Source organism: Staurois parvus, unplaced genomic scaffold (genome assembly GCF_062004578.1).
Source record: "Staurois parvus isolate SC_StPar_1 unplaced genomic scaffold, SC_StPar_1.0 ptg000144l, whole genome shotgun sequence".
NCBI classification, from domain to species: domain Eukaryota; kingdom Metazoa; phylum Chordata; class Amphibia; order Anura; family Ranidae; genus Staurois; species Staurois parvus.
The window spans coordinates 526,988-543,560 of NW_028317940.1; the positions used below are offsets into that span (position 1 = coordinate 526,988).

General features: G+C 45.9%; 1 protein-coding gene and 1 pseudogene across 2 annotated transcripts in view; one reads left to right on the forward strand and one right to left on the reverse strand.

Moving 5' to 3' along the window:
• LOC149464993 (uncharacterized) overlaps positions 1 to 16,573 on the reverse strand; it is a 374,728-nt gene that overhangs the window by 257,886 nt on the left and 100,269 nt on the right. The window lies entirely within an intron of this gene.
• On the forward strand, positions 1,172 to 7,106 carry LOC149465000 (uncharacterized; annotated as a pseudogene). Its single transcript, XR_016312246.1, has 6 exons — positions 1,172 to 2,028; positions 3,827 to 4,228; positions 4,318 to 4,545; positions 4,628 to 4,837; positions 4,963 to 5,104; positions 5,301 to 7,106. The product of XR_016312246.1 is annotated as an uncharacterized LOC149465000 (transcript).

Sequence of the window (16,573 nt, forward strand, 5' to 3'; positions counted from 1 at the left end):
ATGATCTCTGTGTATAATACATAAAGGGGGGTTATGATCACCATGTATAATACATAAAGGGGGGTTATGATCTCTGTGTATAATACATAAGGGGGATATGACCACCATGTATAATACATAAAGGGAGGTTATGATCTCCGTGTATAATACATAAGGGGGGATATGATCGCCATGTATAATACATATGGGGGGATATGATCTCCGTGTATAATACATAAGGGGGGATATGATCTCCGTGTATAATACATAAGGGGGGGGATATGATCTCCGTGTATAATACATAAGGGGGGATATGATCTCCGTGTATAATACATAAGGGGGATATGATCACCGTGTATAATACATAAGGGGGGGATATGATCTCCGTGTATAATACATAAGGGGGGATATGATCTCCGTGTATAATACATAAGGGGGGATATGATCACCGTGTATAATACATAAGAGGGGGATATGATCTCCGTGTATAATACATAAGGGGGGATGTGATCTCCGTGTATAATACATAAGGGGGGATGTGATCTCCGTGTATAATACATAAGGGGGGATGTGATCTCCGTGTATAATACATAAGGGGGGATGTGATCACCGTGTATAATACATAAGGGGGGATGTGATCTCCGTGTATAATACATAAGGGGGGATGTGATCACCGTGTATAATACATAAGGGGGGATGTGATCTCCGTGTATAATACATAAGAGGGGGATGTGATCTCCGTGTATAATACATAAGGGGGGATGTGATCACAGTGTATAATACATAAGGGGGGATGTGATCACCGTGTATAATACATAAGGGGGGATGTGATCTCCGTGTATAATACATAAGGGGGGATATGATCGCCGTGTATAATACATAAGGGGGGATATGATCACCGTGTATAATACATAAGAGGGGGATATGATCACCGTGTATAATACATAAGAGGGGGATATGATCACCGTGTATAATACATAAGAGGGGGATATGATCTCCGTGTATAATACATAAGGGGGGATATGATCTCCGTGTATAATACATAAGGGGGGATATGATCTCCGTGTATAATACATAAGGGGGGATATGATCACCGTGTATAATACATAAGGCGGGATATGATCACCGTGTATAATACATAAGGGGGGATATGATCACCGTGTATAATACATAAGGGGGATATGATCTCCGTGTATAATACATAAGGGGGGATATGATCTCCATGTATAATACATAAGGGGGATATGATCTCCATGTATAAATACATCAGTGGTTCATATAGTGAACTCGGTGTAGAGTTATTCACCCTGAGGTCATCACAGAGGATAAGGGGGCGCTGTTTACGTCTGGAGGAAAAGAAATGTAATCTCCAAACACGGAAAGGTTTCTTCGCAGTAAGAGCTGTGAGAATGTGGAATAGACTCCCTCAAGAGTTGGTTGTGGTAGCTCAGTGGATTACTGTAGGAAAGTCCTGGATTCTTTCTTGGATACACAGAATATAACTGGATATAACATTTATAGGGAAAGTTGATCCAGGGAATATCCGACTGCCTCTCAGGGGATCAGGAAGGATTTTTTTCCCCTGCAGGAGCCAATTGGATCATGCTTTGATGGGGTTTTTGCCTTCCTCTGGATCCACTGTGGGTATCGGATTGGGCTTTTTTTATGGTTGAACTGGATGGATTTTTGTCTTTTCTCACCCAGACTAACTATGTAGGAGATTCAGAAGGAGAGTTTTCCCCTTTCAGATCTGATGGGTATTCAAAGTCTTCCTTTCATTTTTTTGAGCCGTATATATACAGTATATTCTTTATGGAAAAAAATAAAATGAGGAGGGACAGAAAGGGGGGCTGGGGAGGTGAAGATGTGGGACAGAATAATGAAGAGTTGCAGTTCCTCTGAGCTCCACAAGACTATCTCACGTCTACACAGACCGGAAGTCTCTATGGAAGACAGGAAGTGATGTCAGGTATAAAAAGGAAGTTCCAGGTGAGAGGTGAGTCGGGATGAAGTAGAGAGGAGACATTGCTGGAAGTGGCAGCAGAGGAGGTAATAAGATCTGATTTTATATTTACCCCCCTATTGTGTTGTCCTCTTCATCCATCATCATGTCCGGCCTCTTCCTCCATAGTCACGTCCGTCCTCTTCCTCCATCGTTATGTTCATCTTCTTCCTCCATCGTTATGTTGTAGTAGCAATTTTGGAAAACCAGGAAACTCCGGAGATGGAGTTCTGGGGAAAACAACTGATTTATTAAAAACAGCTCTGTTTTGACCCAACAGACGGCTCGTGCCCTTATCTGCTAAGTGAGTTATAGAAAACTTCTTACAAACGTAACTTTGCTATTACAAACACAGGCTGCTAGAAGTGTTAGAGTTTAAAGGGGAACTCTGCAACATCTGGGTCCTAACACAATGTCCATCCTCTTCCTCCATCGTCACGTCTGTCCTCTTCCTCCACCTTCACGTCCATCATCTTCCTCCATCTTCACGTCCGTCTTCTTCCTCCATCTTCACGTCCGTCTTCTTCCTCCATCTTCACGTCCGTCTTCTTCCTCCATCTTCACGTCCGTCTTCTTCCTCCATCTTCACGTCCGTCCTCTTCCTCCATCTTCACGTCCAACCTCTTCCTCCATCTTCACGTCCGTCCTCTTCCTCCACCTTCACGTCCGTCTTCTTCCTCCACCTTCACGTCCGTCTTCTTCCTCCACCTTCACGTCCGTCTTCTTCCTCCACCTACACGTCCGTCTTCTTCCTCCACCTACACGTCCGTCTTCTTCCTCCACCTACACGTCCGTCTTCTTCCTCCATCTACACGTCCGTCTTCTTCCTCCATCTACACGTCCGTCTTCTTCCTCCATCTACACGTCCGTCCTCTTCCTCCATCTACACGTCCGTCCTCTTCCTCCATCTACACGTCCGTCCTCTTCCTCCACCTTCACGTCCGTCCTCTTCCTCCACCTTCACGTCTATCCGTCCTCTTCCTCCACCGTCACGTCTGTCCTCTTCCTCCACCGTCACGTCTGTCCTCTTCCTCCACCGTCACGTCTGTCCTCTTCCTCCACCGTCACGTCTGTCCTCTTCCTCCACCGTCACGTCTGTCCTCTTCCTCCACCTTCACGTCTGTCCTCTTCCTCCACCTTCACGTCCGTCCTCTTCCTCCACCTTCACGTCCGTCCTCTTCCTCCACCTTCACGTCCGTCCTCTTCCTCCACCTTCACGTCCGTCCTCTTCCTCCACCTTCACGTCTGTCCTCTTCCTCCACCTTCACGTCCGTCCTCTTCCTCCATCTTCACGTCCGTCCTCTTCCTCCGCCGTCACGCCCGTCCTCTTCCTTCGCCGTCACGCCCGTCCTCTTCCTTCGCCGTCACGCCCGTCCTCTTCCTTCGCCGTCACGCCCGTCCTCCTCCTCTGCTGTCACGTCCGTCCTCTTCCTCCATAGTCAATGTGATATCTTTTATCTCCAGCAGATGATGATACACACATATATAGTGTGGGAACCCAGATTAACCCCTTCAGGGGTAGAACATTCCCCCACTTCTGGGGCCGGAACATTCTCCTCATTGTGGAGATGTCAAATTTCAATCCAATCACCAATCAAATTTCCAATCACCTTCTATACTAACAGATTATATGACTTGTGGAATATGTTTGTATGTATTCTATAATATTCAAATAGACGTTAAGAGGGAAAAATTGTTAATTGTAGTAAATTGGTTCATGGTCCCAGTCTCAGATATTCATTCACACCGTCCCCCACCAGGATCAAGTAGATATTTGACAATTATTGGTTGTTATGATGTATACACAGCATGTTTGTTACGATGAATGTCTTATTATGTCTTCAGAGTGGAATCCTCGGGAAGGATAATATTGATGTTATACGAGAGAAAGAGGCGTATGGAGTGATGATGGAGCATTCTTAAAGACACAAGGATATCATGATGGAGCCACCAAGTAACCCAAACCCACCAGAGAGATATCCCCGTCCTCTGTATTCCCGGGATTCCACACAGGAAGGTCACACCATCCCACACCATCATCAGGTAGATGGATCCAGTCATGGAAACCCACCAGAGAGATGTCCCCGTCCTCTGTATTCCCGGGATTCCACTCAGGAAGGTCACACCATCCCTCAACATCATCAGGTAGATGGATCCAATCATGGGAACCCACCAGAGAGATGTCCCCGTCCTCTGTATTCCCGGGATTCCACACAGGAAGGTCACACCATCCCTCACCATCATCAGGTAGATGAGGAACAATCACTGATAGTATCATTAGGATCTGTACATTATCTGCATTGTTACCATTGATGTCATTTTTATTATATATTCAGAGTGGAAACCTGAGAGAGTCTAAAGTTGAGGTCAAAGAAGAGATAAAAGAGGAGGAGGATGAGAATGGGGGGATGGAGGAGTCAGAGATTCCAAAGGGACACAAAGATCTGTACCAGGACACCATGGTGGAGTCATCCAGCTACAGAAACCCACCAGAGAATTGTCCCCGTCTACTGTACTCCCGGGATTCCACACAGGAAGGTCACACCATCCCTCACCATCATCAGGTAGGTGGTTGACAATCTCTGGTAGTTATATTTATAAATAATATATATAGTTATACAATTAATGTTTTATAATATATTGAAGAGTGGAATCCTCGGAGATGATAATATTGTTGTCAAAGAAGAGTATAAAGAGGAGGATGAGGAGTATGGAGTGATGGAGGAGTTTTCAGAAGGACACAAGGATATGATGGAGCCACCTAATACCAGGAACCCACTAGAGAGATGTCCCCGTCCTCTGTATTCCCGAGATTCCACACAGGAAGAAGGTCACACCATCCCTCATTGTTGCAAGGTTGGTGGGATGGAGCATCTAGAACATGGACTTGTAGAGAGGATGTGTGCATTTTTTTTATGTGATGTCACAATTTTAAAGTTTGTATTTTACAGATGATATTTTCTCTCCTTCTCTTGGTTTAGGGTGAAGATCTGACAGATATAAAAGTTGAGGTGAAATCAGAAGAAGAAGAGGCGTATGTGAGGGATGATCAGCAGTCTATGGAGGAGGATGGAATAACGGGGACATTTATAGAGGAGGACACTCCTACAGAGATCAGCACAGGTGGGTCATGAACACTAAATCCATTCCTCCGCCCATACTGCTTACTGATTAGTCACTGACCCATTTCCTAGTTCCCTTGAGGGTGGAATTGTAAGCTCCTCAGAGACCAAGCTGCCTAATGTGGGTGGAGTCCTGGTTTGGGGGAACCAATCAGTTCCTGTCTAGTAATCTTTTTTTATACGTTTTTGTATTTTAGACCATGGCCGGGAGATGAGGAAAACCTCCGAGGATTGTCTCACTTTGTCTCCAGACTGGAAAGTAGAAGATGAGGACATCACACAGTATAGTCCAGGAGAAAACCCGGCTCCCTCCAATGTCCATCCGGCACCACCCAGTGTAGATGGCCCATCGGATTCCTTGTATCCTGAGGAACCTCAGACTGTGCGGGACCGGGCTGGCCTTCCAACAGGGAAGAGGTTCTCCTGTACTGAGTGCGGGAAATGTTTCCGTTTTAAATCCGGTCTTAATGTGCATAAAAGATCTCACACGGGTGAGAAGCCACATTCCTGCCCTGAGTGCGGGAAATGTTTTGTACAAAAATCAGATCTTGTTATGCATCAGAGATCGCACACGGGTGAGAAGCCATATTCCTGTTCTGAGTGCGGGAAATGTTTTGGAAAAAAATCACGTCTTGTCATACATCAGAGGTCTCACATGGGGGAGAGGCCGTATTCCTGTCCTGAGTGCAGAAAATGTTTTTCAGACAAGTCCTGTTTTAACAGACATCAAAAGTATCACAGAGGGGAGAAGCCTTTTTCCTGTCTTGAATGCGGAAAATGTTTTTCAGACAAGTCCAATCTTTACAGACATCAGAGATCGCACACGGGGGAGAAGCCACATTCCTGTCCTGAGTGCGGGAAATGTTTTTCAGATAAGTCCAGTCTTTTTAATCATCAGAGATCACATACTGGGGAGTATCCATTTTTCTGTTCTGAGTGCGGGAAATGTTTTTCAGTTAAGTCACAGCTTTCCTTACATCAGAGATCGCACACGGGTGAGAAACCATATTCCTGTCCTGAGTGCAGGAAATGTTTTTCACATAAGCCACATCTTTACAGACATCAGAGGTCTCACACGGGGGAAAAGCCACTTTCCTGTCCTGAGTGCGGAAAATTTTTTTCACATAAGTCCAGTCTTTATAATCATCAGAGATTGCACACGGGCGAGAAACCGTATTCTTGTCATGAGTGCGGAAAATGTTTTTCAAATAGGTCTAATCTTTGTTATCATCAAAGATCACACACAGGTTATAAGCCATATAACTGTCCTGAGTGCGGGAAATGTTTTGCACAAAAATCAGAACTTGTCAGACATCAGAGATCTCACACGGGGGAGAGACCGTATTCTTGTCCTGAGTGCGGAAAATGTTTTTCAGTTAAGTGGCATCTTGACAGACATCAGAGATTGCATAGGGGGGAGAAGCCGTATTCCTGTCCTGAGTGCGGGAAATGTTTTGTACAAGAATCAGATATTGTCATACATCAGAGGTCTCACACGGGTGAGAAGCCGTATTCCTGTCCTGAGTGCGGGAAATGTTTTGTACAAGAATCAGATATTGTCATACATCAGAGGTCTCACACGGGTGAGAAGCTGTATTCTTGTCCTTAGTGCGGGAAATGTTTTTCAAGGAAGTCGCATCTTTTCACACATCAGAGACTGCACATGGGGAGAAGCCACATTCCTGTCCCGAGTGAAGGAAATGTGCATGACTGAAGTCCTGTCTTCCTGTACAGCCGGGTCCCACACAAACCTGCAGGTGTATTAGTGCCTTGAGTGCGGGAAATATCTTCTAGATGAATGTTGCTGGACATCCCAGCTCTCATGTGGGGAAGAAGCACACCCTGATATACACCTCAGATATACTGCATGGCTGATCTTCATCATGGAAGAAACAGTTCATAAGGAGGTCAGAGGTCACCAAAGACGTGGATGAAGTGTGGGACCGGGACCGGGTTGGCCATTGATAGCAGGAGAAGAATAAAAATGACATCCTCACCTGTCATTGGCTGAGTGGATTTTGTGGTGTCGGCGTTCAAAAACACATAGAGGTCTATATTTAAAAATGTATTGGACAAATGTGAGAAGCGTTCGTCCAGCTCTAATGAATATCAGCCAGGTGTTATGTAATGAAGTGATTTCCGAGAATCTAGTTGCCAACTGCAACGTTTTCCATTTTTAAACCAATCAAAAACATTCGACTAGCTCAGAAAATCGCTTGAAATGACGACTTTGAACCTGGAAGCATTCCCGTCTCTGGGATCATCCACCAGAGGGGAGAGATCTGAGAACTGATCACCCTTCACTCCATCAATCATGCCGGTCCCGGGCCTGCAGGATTGGCAGTGGAGCCCGAGATACATGGAGGACCATTGGCAGATTAGACCCCTCATGGCTCCTCTGCCCCTACTGAAGCTGATGGGGAGCAGACCGTGCTCCATTTGCAGCTTCTCCGGCCCCAGCGGTCAGGAATGATGGTGCTGACCTTGGGAGTGATGGAATACACATTGCTTCTGGGTTCGTTCTAGGGGTGATCAGAGAACAGAGGTTCACTACTCTCTCCTCTACCTGGCAGTACCCACCATACCAGTGCTGAGCCTGCAGGTGGGATAGCGTTTGTTTATTTCTTTCCACTTTTTTTTTTCCACTTAATTTTTTTTATATCAAATCATGGACCAATAACCCCCTATGCCATAGCATTTTGTTGTGACAGGTTCTCTTTAATGAGACATCAGGGGTCTGTCACCTATGGACCCCAATGTGGCTGACCAAGTACAGATCGGGCTTAGTCAGCTGCAGTGACCGGGGAATGACGGCTCTGAAACTGGAAGGGATGAAGTTCCCATCTCTTCTGGGTTCATTCACCGCAGGGGAGATCTGAGAACTGATCATCCTTCATTCCATCAGCCAAGCCAGTCCTGGGCCTACAGGAGCAGTAATGGAGCCCTGAGATACATGGAGAACCATTGGTGGATTAGACCCCTCATGGCTCTTCTGACCCCACTAAAGCTGATGCAGAGCAGACCGTGCTTCTCTGGCCACAGCAGTCAGGAATGATGGTGCTAACCTTAGAAGTGGTGGAATACACAGATCGGGCTGAGTCAACTGCAGTGACCGGGTAATGATGGCTCTGAACCTGGAAGTGATGAAGTTCCCGTCTCTTCTGGGTTCATTCACTGGAGGAGAGATCAGAGAACTGATCACCCTTCACTCCATCAACAATGCCAAGCCTGCAGGAGCGGCAATGGAGCCTGAGATGTATGGTGGACCATTGCCGGATTAGACCCCTCATGGATCTTCTGCCCCCTATTAAAGCTGATGGGGAGCAGACCGAGCTCCATTTGCAGCTTCTCCAGGCACAGCGGTCTGGAATGATGGTGCTGACCCTGGAAGTGATGGAATACACATTGCTTCTGGGTTCGTTCTAGTTAGGGGTGATCAAAGAACAGAGGTTCACTGCTCTCCCTCTCTACCCGGTGGCACCCACTATGCCAGTGCTTGGCTTGCAGGTGGGATAGCGGAGCCCAACAAACATGGCAGGGGGGGTCCACGGAAGCCATCCACTGACAGGTTGCAAAGCTCCCCTTTGACGATGTCTTGGGGTGCACTTATTCTTCTCCAGAAGGGTTGTGCTGGTCTCTGTGACAAATGGCTCCACCATTGTAGGTAGGAAGGTTTCCCAGAGCAGCGTAATGTGGTGTTTGGCAATTCCCACCATTGGCCATACCTGTAAAATATTGAGTCCCTGTGGTTGCCGATACTCTGATACCCAACTGGCAATACCATAACCAGGACTGAGATGAAGAAGAATCCATATTGTGTCCAGTCCTAAAGCAGATTTCTGGCCTCTCACAGCTCTACTGTCATATCCAGGGGTTCCACCAGTGTGCTCCAGGTAGGGTCATAGTCATCCTTTTTCCTCAGTAGGTTCAGTTTTGGGTACCCAGAGGAGAAAAAAATGGGCAGTGAGCCCCAGTGAGTTTGGGTATCGTGAAACTGAGCCAACAGTGTGGGGGGCTTTAAACTTGAGCGCACTCACTGTCTATGTCAGTGTTTCTCCACGAGAAGTCCCCAGGGGTTCCACCACAAATCAACATTGTGATGGATGTTCACCTCCAAGTGTTGTATCTGGTGTTGTTCTCAATGCAAGCTGATAGTCAGAATCGTCAACACACATTGATACCTGATGCCTCCTCTGTAGTTCAGGCATCAGGAGTAGTGCAGGAGCTGAAGGGGGAGGTGACTTCCTATGGCAGCATTGATCATAGACTGTGTGACCCAACGGCTGGATCAGGAGGTGCGATTCTTTGATTAGTCTGGTATTAACATGCACTGTTAGTATTGAAAACAACATTGGGTGGATATACCTCCGTCACAATATTGGTTTGCAGTGGAATCCCAGTATGGATTTACAGAGCAGTACAGGGAAGCATACTAAATTACAACAGCAGCTTCCCTGCGCTGCTCTGCATTTGTTTTTATCTCCAGCTTCCTGATCAGATCCAATGTTCCCAGAGCTGCAGATCTGACATTTTATTTGCAGGGGTTCACGGAAATCTCAAGCTTCTTGCCAAAGGTCCCTCCAAGGTAAAAAGGTTGAGAAACGCTGGTCTACATGATCACATGTTCAACAATACAAAATGTCTTTAACTTCTTCACACCAGCCCTTTAAGGGGTTTCAGACGCCAGGAGGCGGGGTGGGGTTTTAGGGTCATGTGACCGCCATGATTCACTATCACATGATTGGAAGAGCTCCCGATCACAAGGGGAGATCGAGACCTTTCTGTCGAGACATCGAGACACCGGCACATGTGCTGGGAGCGCGCAGGGCACATGCTCTCAGCACATATGTGTTTCCAAATGGTGCACAAATATGCAGCCGCTTCCCGGGCCTTTAAGGGATTTCATAGGCCGGAAGGCAGGGCGGGGTTTTAGGGTCATGTGACCACCATAATTCGCTGTCTTGGCGGCCACATGATCGGAAAAAGGTCCCGATCGCAAGGGGAGTTTGGGACCTTTCCGTGAGACACCAACATGTGCTGGGAGCGCACAGGGCGTGCATACTGTTAACTACTGCACTGTTCCACACAGGTCCTCCTCTTCTGTCTGTCCCAGGATCTTGTACAGTTGTGTTGAAAATAATAGTAGTCAGGCATCACTAACCTGATCAGTCACTGTTTTTGGTAGAAATGATAGTTCTACATGGAAAATAATTTACTAGCAGGTGTAGTAGAGTGTTAGAAATCCAACAGACCCAACAGTCATGAAATGCATGCTGCTGATTCTGTGTAATTGAATCACTAATTGAAAGGGGCATGTTCAAAATAATAGCAGTGTGGAGTTCTATTAGTGAGGTCATTCATTCTTTGAAAAACAGGTGGCAATTATTGCCCTTATTTAAGGAAGGAAGGCAGCAAATGTTGTACATGCTGGTTACAGTGCATTTCTCTCTGAAATTCTGAGGAAAATGGGTCGTTCCAGACATTGTTCAGAAGAACAGCGTACCTTGATTAAAAAGTTGTTTGGAGAGGGGAAAACATATAAAGAAGTGCAGAAAATGATAGGCTGCTCAGCTAAAATGATCGCAAATGCTTTAAAATGGCAACCAAAACCTGAAAGACATGGAAGAAAGCGAAAAACTACCATTCGAATGGATAGAAGAATAGCCAAAATGGCAAGGACTCAGCCAACAATCAGCTCCAGGAAGATGAAAGAAGGTGTAAAGTTCCCTGTGAGTACTGTTACAATTAGAAGATGCCTATGTGAAGCCAAGCTATCTGCAAGAAGCCCCCGCAAAGTCCCACTGTTGAAAAAAAGACGTGCTGAAGAGGTTACAATTTGCCAAAGAGCACATTGACTGGCCTAAAGAGAAATGGCGCAACATTTTGTGGACTGATGAAAGTAAGATTGTTCTTTTTGGGTCTAGTGGCCGGAGACAGTTTGTCAGACGACCCCCAAACACTGAATTCAAGCCACAGTACACTGTGAAGACAGTGAAGCATGGTTGCGCAAGCATCATGATATGGGGATGTTTCTCATACTACGGTGTTGGGCCTATTTATCGCATACCAGGGATCATGGATCACTTTGAATACATCAGAATACTTGAAGAGGTCATGCTGCCTTATGCTGAAGAGGAAATGCCCTTGAAATGGGTGTTCCAACAAGACAACGACCCCAAACACACCAGTAAACGTGCAACATCTTGGTTCCAGACCAACAAGATTGACGTTATGGAGTGGCCAGCCCAATCCCCGGATCTTAATCCAATAGAAAACTTGTGGGGTGACATCAAAAATGCCGTTTCTGAGGCAAAACCAAGAAATGGAGAAGAACTGTGGAATGTAGTCCAATCATCCTGGGCTGGAATACCTGTTCACAGGTGCCAGAAGTTGGTTGACTCCATGCAACACAGATGTACAGCAGTTCTCAGAAACAGTGCTTATACAACTAAATATTCATTAAGTGATTCAAAGGAAAGCAAAATCTTCAAACATTTTTCAGTTTATATAGTGAATGTTTGAGTTTGTAAAGAAGAATACAAACACTGCTATTTTTTTTAACAGTCTAATATTCACTTTTCTTCAATTTTTTTAGAGGAAAAACACAAATTTGATCTATTTTTCTTCATGTTTTGATTTGGAATAGAATGTGTAGTGTTCCCAATGCATTTGTGTGTATGGAAATAAAAGCTATCAGAAGGATTTTCAGCTTTATTCACTTTTTTAAACACACTGCTATTATTTTGAACACAACTGTATCCGATACCACCTGGGATGGAGGAGAGGAAGGCTGGCAGGGATCAAGGAGAAAAGGCATGTTACAACAGCAGCTTCCCTGCACTGCTCTGCATTTGTTTGTTAATTATTGACATATCTACAGCTCACTGATCAGATCCAATGTTCCCAAAGCTGTAGATCTGAAAAGTTTTTTTTCCAGGGGTTCCCAGAACTCTCAAGCTTCTTGCCAAAGGTTCCTCCAAAGTAAAAAAAAAGTTGAGACACACTGGTCTACATAAAAACATGTTCCACAATCCTTGTATTTACAAAATGTCTTTAATGACTGTGCAACAAGTAACAGCTGGATGAGACTCAGCTACTATTATCTCACCTCCCGCTACATTCTGTCTCATCCACCGATGTGCTCCTACGATCTGCTCCCCCTCGCTGCAGTCTACATTCAGCACTGCTATTACACTGGAAGTCACCATTTGCTACTTCCATCCATTCTGCTTCCCCCTCCACAGTCTGCATTCACCACTGCCATACACAGGATGTCACCGCCTGATCCAGCCCCGTGTTCCCGCTCTCTGCACTCTTCTTGTGTTCACAGGATCCACAACTACAGAGGAGGCATCAGGTATCAATGAGCACTGTCAGTGTGTATTGAAGACAACATTGGGTAGATATACCTCCATCACAGTATTGATTTGCAGTGGAAACCCATTTGAGAAACCTTGTGTTATGGATTTATAGGGCGGTGCAGGGAAGCATACTGTAAATTACTGCACTGTTCCCCACAGGTCCTCCTCTTCTGTCTGTCCCAGGATCTTGTATGTGATACCACCTGGGATGGACGAGAGGAAGGCTGGCAGGGATCAAAGAGAAAAGGCATGTTACAACAGCAGCTTCCCTGCACTGCTCTGCATTTGTTTGTTAATTATTGACATATCTACAGCTCACTGATCAGATCCAATGTTCCCAGAGCTGTAGATCTGAAAAGTTTTTTTTCAGGGGTTCCCCCCCAGATCTCAAACTTTCTGCCAAGGGTTCCTCCAAGGTAAAAAGGTTGAAAAACGCTGGTCTACATGATAACATGTTCCACAATCCTTGTATGTACAAAATGTGTTTAACCACTTGAGCTCCAGAGGATTTACCCCCCTTAATGACCAGGCCTCTTTTTGCTACTCGGCGCTGCACTAATTCAACTGATAATTGCGCGGTCATGCAATGCTGCACCCAAACGAAATTTACGTCCTTTTTTTCACACAAGTAGAGCTTTCTTTCGGTGTAATTTGATCACCTGTGCGCTTTTTATTTTTCACGCTATAAACAAAAAAAGGCCAAAAATTTTGAAGAAAAACAATATTTTTTATTTTCAGCTATAAAAATATATAGTAAACTCAAAATTGGTTATAAATTTAGGCCAAAATGTATTCTGCTACATGTTTTTGGTAAACAAAATCCCAATAAGTGTATATTGATTGCTTTGTGTGGAAGTTATAGCGTCTACAAACTATGGTATAAATACTGCAATTTACGCCATTTTTCTGCTATACAGCGCTGCGCTAGTTTAACGGACAATTGCGCGGTCATGCAATAAGGTACATAAATGAAATTTACATCCTTTTTTTCCCCACAAATTGAGCTTTCTTTCGGTGGTATTTGATCGCCTGTGCGGTTTTTATTTTTTGCGCTATAAAAAAAAAAAATGACAATTTTGAGGAAAAAAAAACAATATTTTGGACTTTTTGCTATAAAACATGTCCAGTAAAAAAAAATGCAAAAATCAAATTTAGTCATAAATTTCTGCGAAAATGCATTCTGCGACATGTCTTTGCTAAAAAAAAAACCAATACGTGTAAATTAATTGGTTTACGTGAAAGTTATAGCGTTTACAAATGGCGGGAAAGATAGTGGGATTTTTAGGTTTTTTTTTATACTAATAATGGTGGCGATCAGCGAATTATGGCGGCGATCAGGGACTTATGGCAGCGACCAGCGACTTAGGGCGGGACTGCGGCGGACATTCTGACATTGGGGGGTACTGACTTGGGGTCACTGACATCCCCAAAAACACTAATACAGGGATCAGTGCAAAAAAAAAAAAACTGACACTGTACTAATGGCAATGGGGAGGAAGGGGTTAACTTTATTTCGCAGGGAAGGGTTATAGGAGTGAGGGGAGTGTTTTACTAGGGGGCGTGTACTGGGCGGGACAAGGCTGATCGAGAAACTGTTCTTTCTCGATCAGCTCATCCTCGAGCTGACAGGGAAGTGACAGACAGCACAGCTACTGCAGCTGTGCTGTCTGTCAATGTTTGCCGCCGATCGCCGGGACATAGCCGCTAAGGAGCGGCTGTGACCCGGCGACTGACATCTGCGACGGTGATCCGCGGGACAAATAGGGCGGTGGCGCGCCTCGCGAGCGCCCCCTATTTGTTTACAAAACACACGTTTTAAAATGTGGTTTTGCCTGCGAGTGCCGCCCTGCCGCCGTATATGTACAGTGGCTGGGCGGCATGCGGTTAATGACTGTGCCACGAGTCAAACAGACACAAACCTCAGCACAATCATTGACAAAAATGGAACTCTTCCATCACAGCGGATCGGTTGTCAGAGGGGGGTTGATAGGCAGCTGGGAGGAGATATGTCACCTCCTCACCATGTGCTTTAATACTGAAAAGTCTGTACCACTGCGCGGGGGGGGGGGGGGGGGGCGGGGGGTGAAAGGAGGAATGGGGGGTGAAAAGAGGGATGGGAGGTGACAACGGTGAAAGGGAGTTAAACAGGTAGAGCAAGAAAGCCTCTCCCTGAGCGTTCTCTGATACTCGCCCACTGTTGATTACTATGTGCTCACTGGCCACTTACAGCCCAAATCCAGACACTGATTGGTCTCCCTGTGCCCGCACCCAAACACATTTACACTTTACGCTGTGATTCTCGGGACATTGTGGGACAAATTGTTAAAAATTGTACATAGGCGACACTTTAGTGTAGAGTAGTGGTCAGGAGTATATTATATAAAGCCAAAGGTACAGAGTGCAGCAGTCAGGAGTATATTATATACAGCCCAGTGTACAGAGTGCAGCAGTCAGGAGTATATTATATACAGCCCAGTGTACAGAGTGTAGTGGTCAGGAGTATATCATATACAGCCCAGTGTACAGAGTGCAGCAGTCAGGAGTATATTATATACAGCCCAGTGTACAGAGTGTAGTGGTCAGGAGTATATTATATACAGCCCAAGGTACAGAGTGCAGCGGTCAGGAGTATATTATATACAGCCCAGTGTGTAGTGGTCAGGAGTATATCATATACAGCCCAGGGTACAGAGTGCAGTGGTCAGGGGTATATCATACAGCCCAGGTTACAGAGTGCAGTGGTCAGGGGTATATCATAACAGCCCAGTGTACAGAGTGCAGTGGTCAGGAGTATATTATATAAAGCCCAGGGTACAGAGTGTAGTGGTCAGGAGTATATCATATGCAGCCCAGTGTACAGAGTGCAATGGTCAGGAGTATATTATATACAGCCCAGGGTACAGAGTGCAATGGTCAGGCATATCTCATATACATTTCAGCATACAGAGTGCAGTGGTCAGGTGTATATCATATACATTTCAGCAGAGTGCAGTGGTCAGGAGTATATAAATACATTTCAGCATACAGAGTGTAGTGGTCAGGAGTATATCACATACTCCTCCCATATAGACTGCAGTGGTCAGGATTATGTCATATACTGCTCAGGGGACAGGGTGTATTGTTCAGGATTATGTCATATATGGCTCAAGATACAGAGTGCAGGTGTCAGGATCATGGCATATGCAGCCCAGCATATACAGTTCAATGGTCATTGGTGAGGAGTATGTCATATATGGCCCAGTGTACAGAGTGCAGTGGTTAGAAGCAGGGCCGAGACAAAGGAGGGAAAAAGGGGCACGTGCCTCCGGCGCTGGCTCTTTGTGCGGGGGGGAGGCATGCTGAAAGCTGCAGCAGCTCCATGCCACTCAATGACAGGAGTGACTGCAATGTCACTGCTGTCAGCAACCTGTTTTTTAGTCAGGAGTGCACCTGTTCTCTGCCACCTCTAGAATTAGCCCCATGTTCCCCATTGGCCATTGTCATTTGTAAACACAGAAGTGGATTTCCATACTGGATTCTGTGTTTACAAATGACGGCAGGACTCAAGTGATAGCTCCCCCTCAGTGCAGGAGGAGCAGCTGCAGGGAGCATTCTACAGCACAGGATAAATTGAGGGGGGTTGCTGTTAGAGTTGGGGGGTTTCTGGAAGGGGGAAAAGGAAGCTCTGTGTACCTGGGATAGAGGAAGGGGGGAAGTTCTGTACTGGGGGGGCTTTGTGTACTGGGGGCTTGGGAGTAATGGGGGATGTCTGTAATTGGGGAGGAGGGCTCTGTGTACTGGTAGGAGCTCTGTGTATTGAGGGAGCTCTGTGTACTAGGGGATCTCTGCATACTTTGGGGAAGGGGGGTGCTTTGTGTACTGGGGACATGGGAGGAGGGGGATCTCTACTTGGGTGGCTGTGTGTGCTGGTAGGAGCTCTGTGTATTGGGGGAGCTCTGTGTACTGAGGGGGTGGGTAGAGGGGGAGCTCTGTGTACTGGGAGAGAGGAAGGAGGTGGAGCTCTGTATTTGGGGGACATGGAGCTCTGTGTACTGGGATGATGGTAAGAGGGGGAGCTCTGTGTATTGGGGGAAGCTCTGTGTACTGAGGGGATGGGAAGAGGAGGAGCT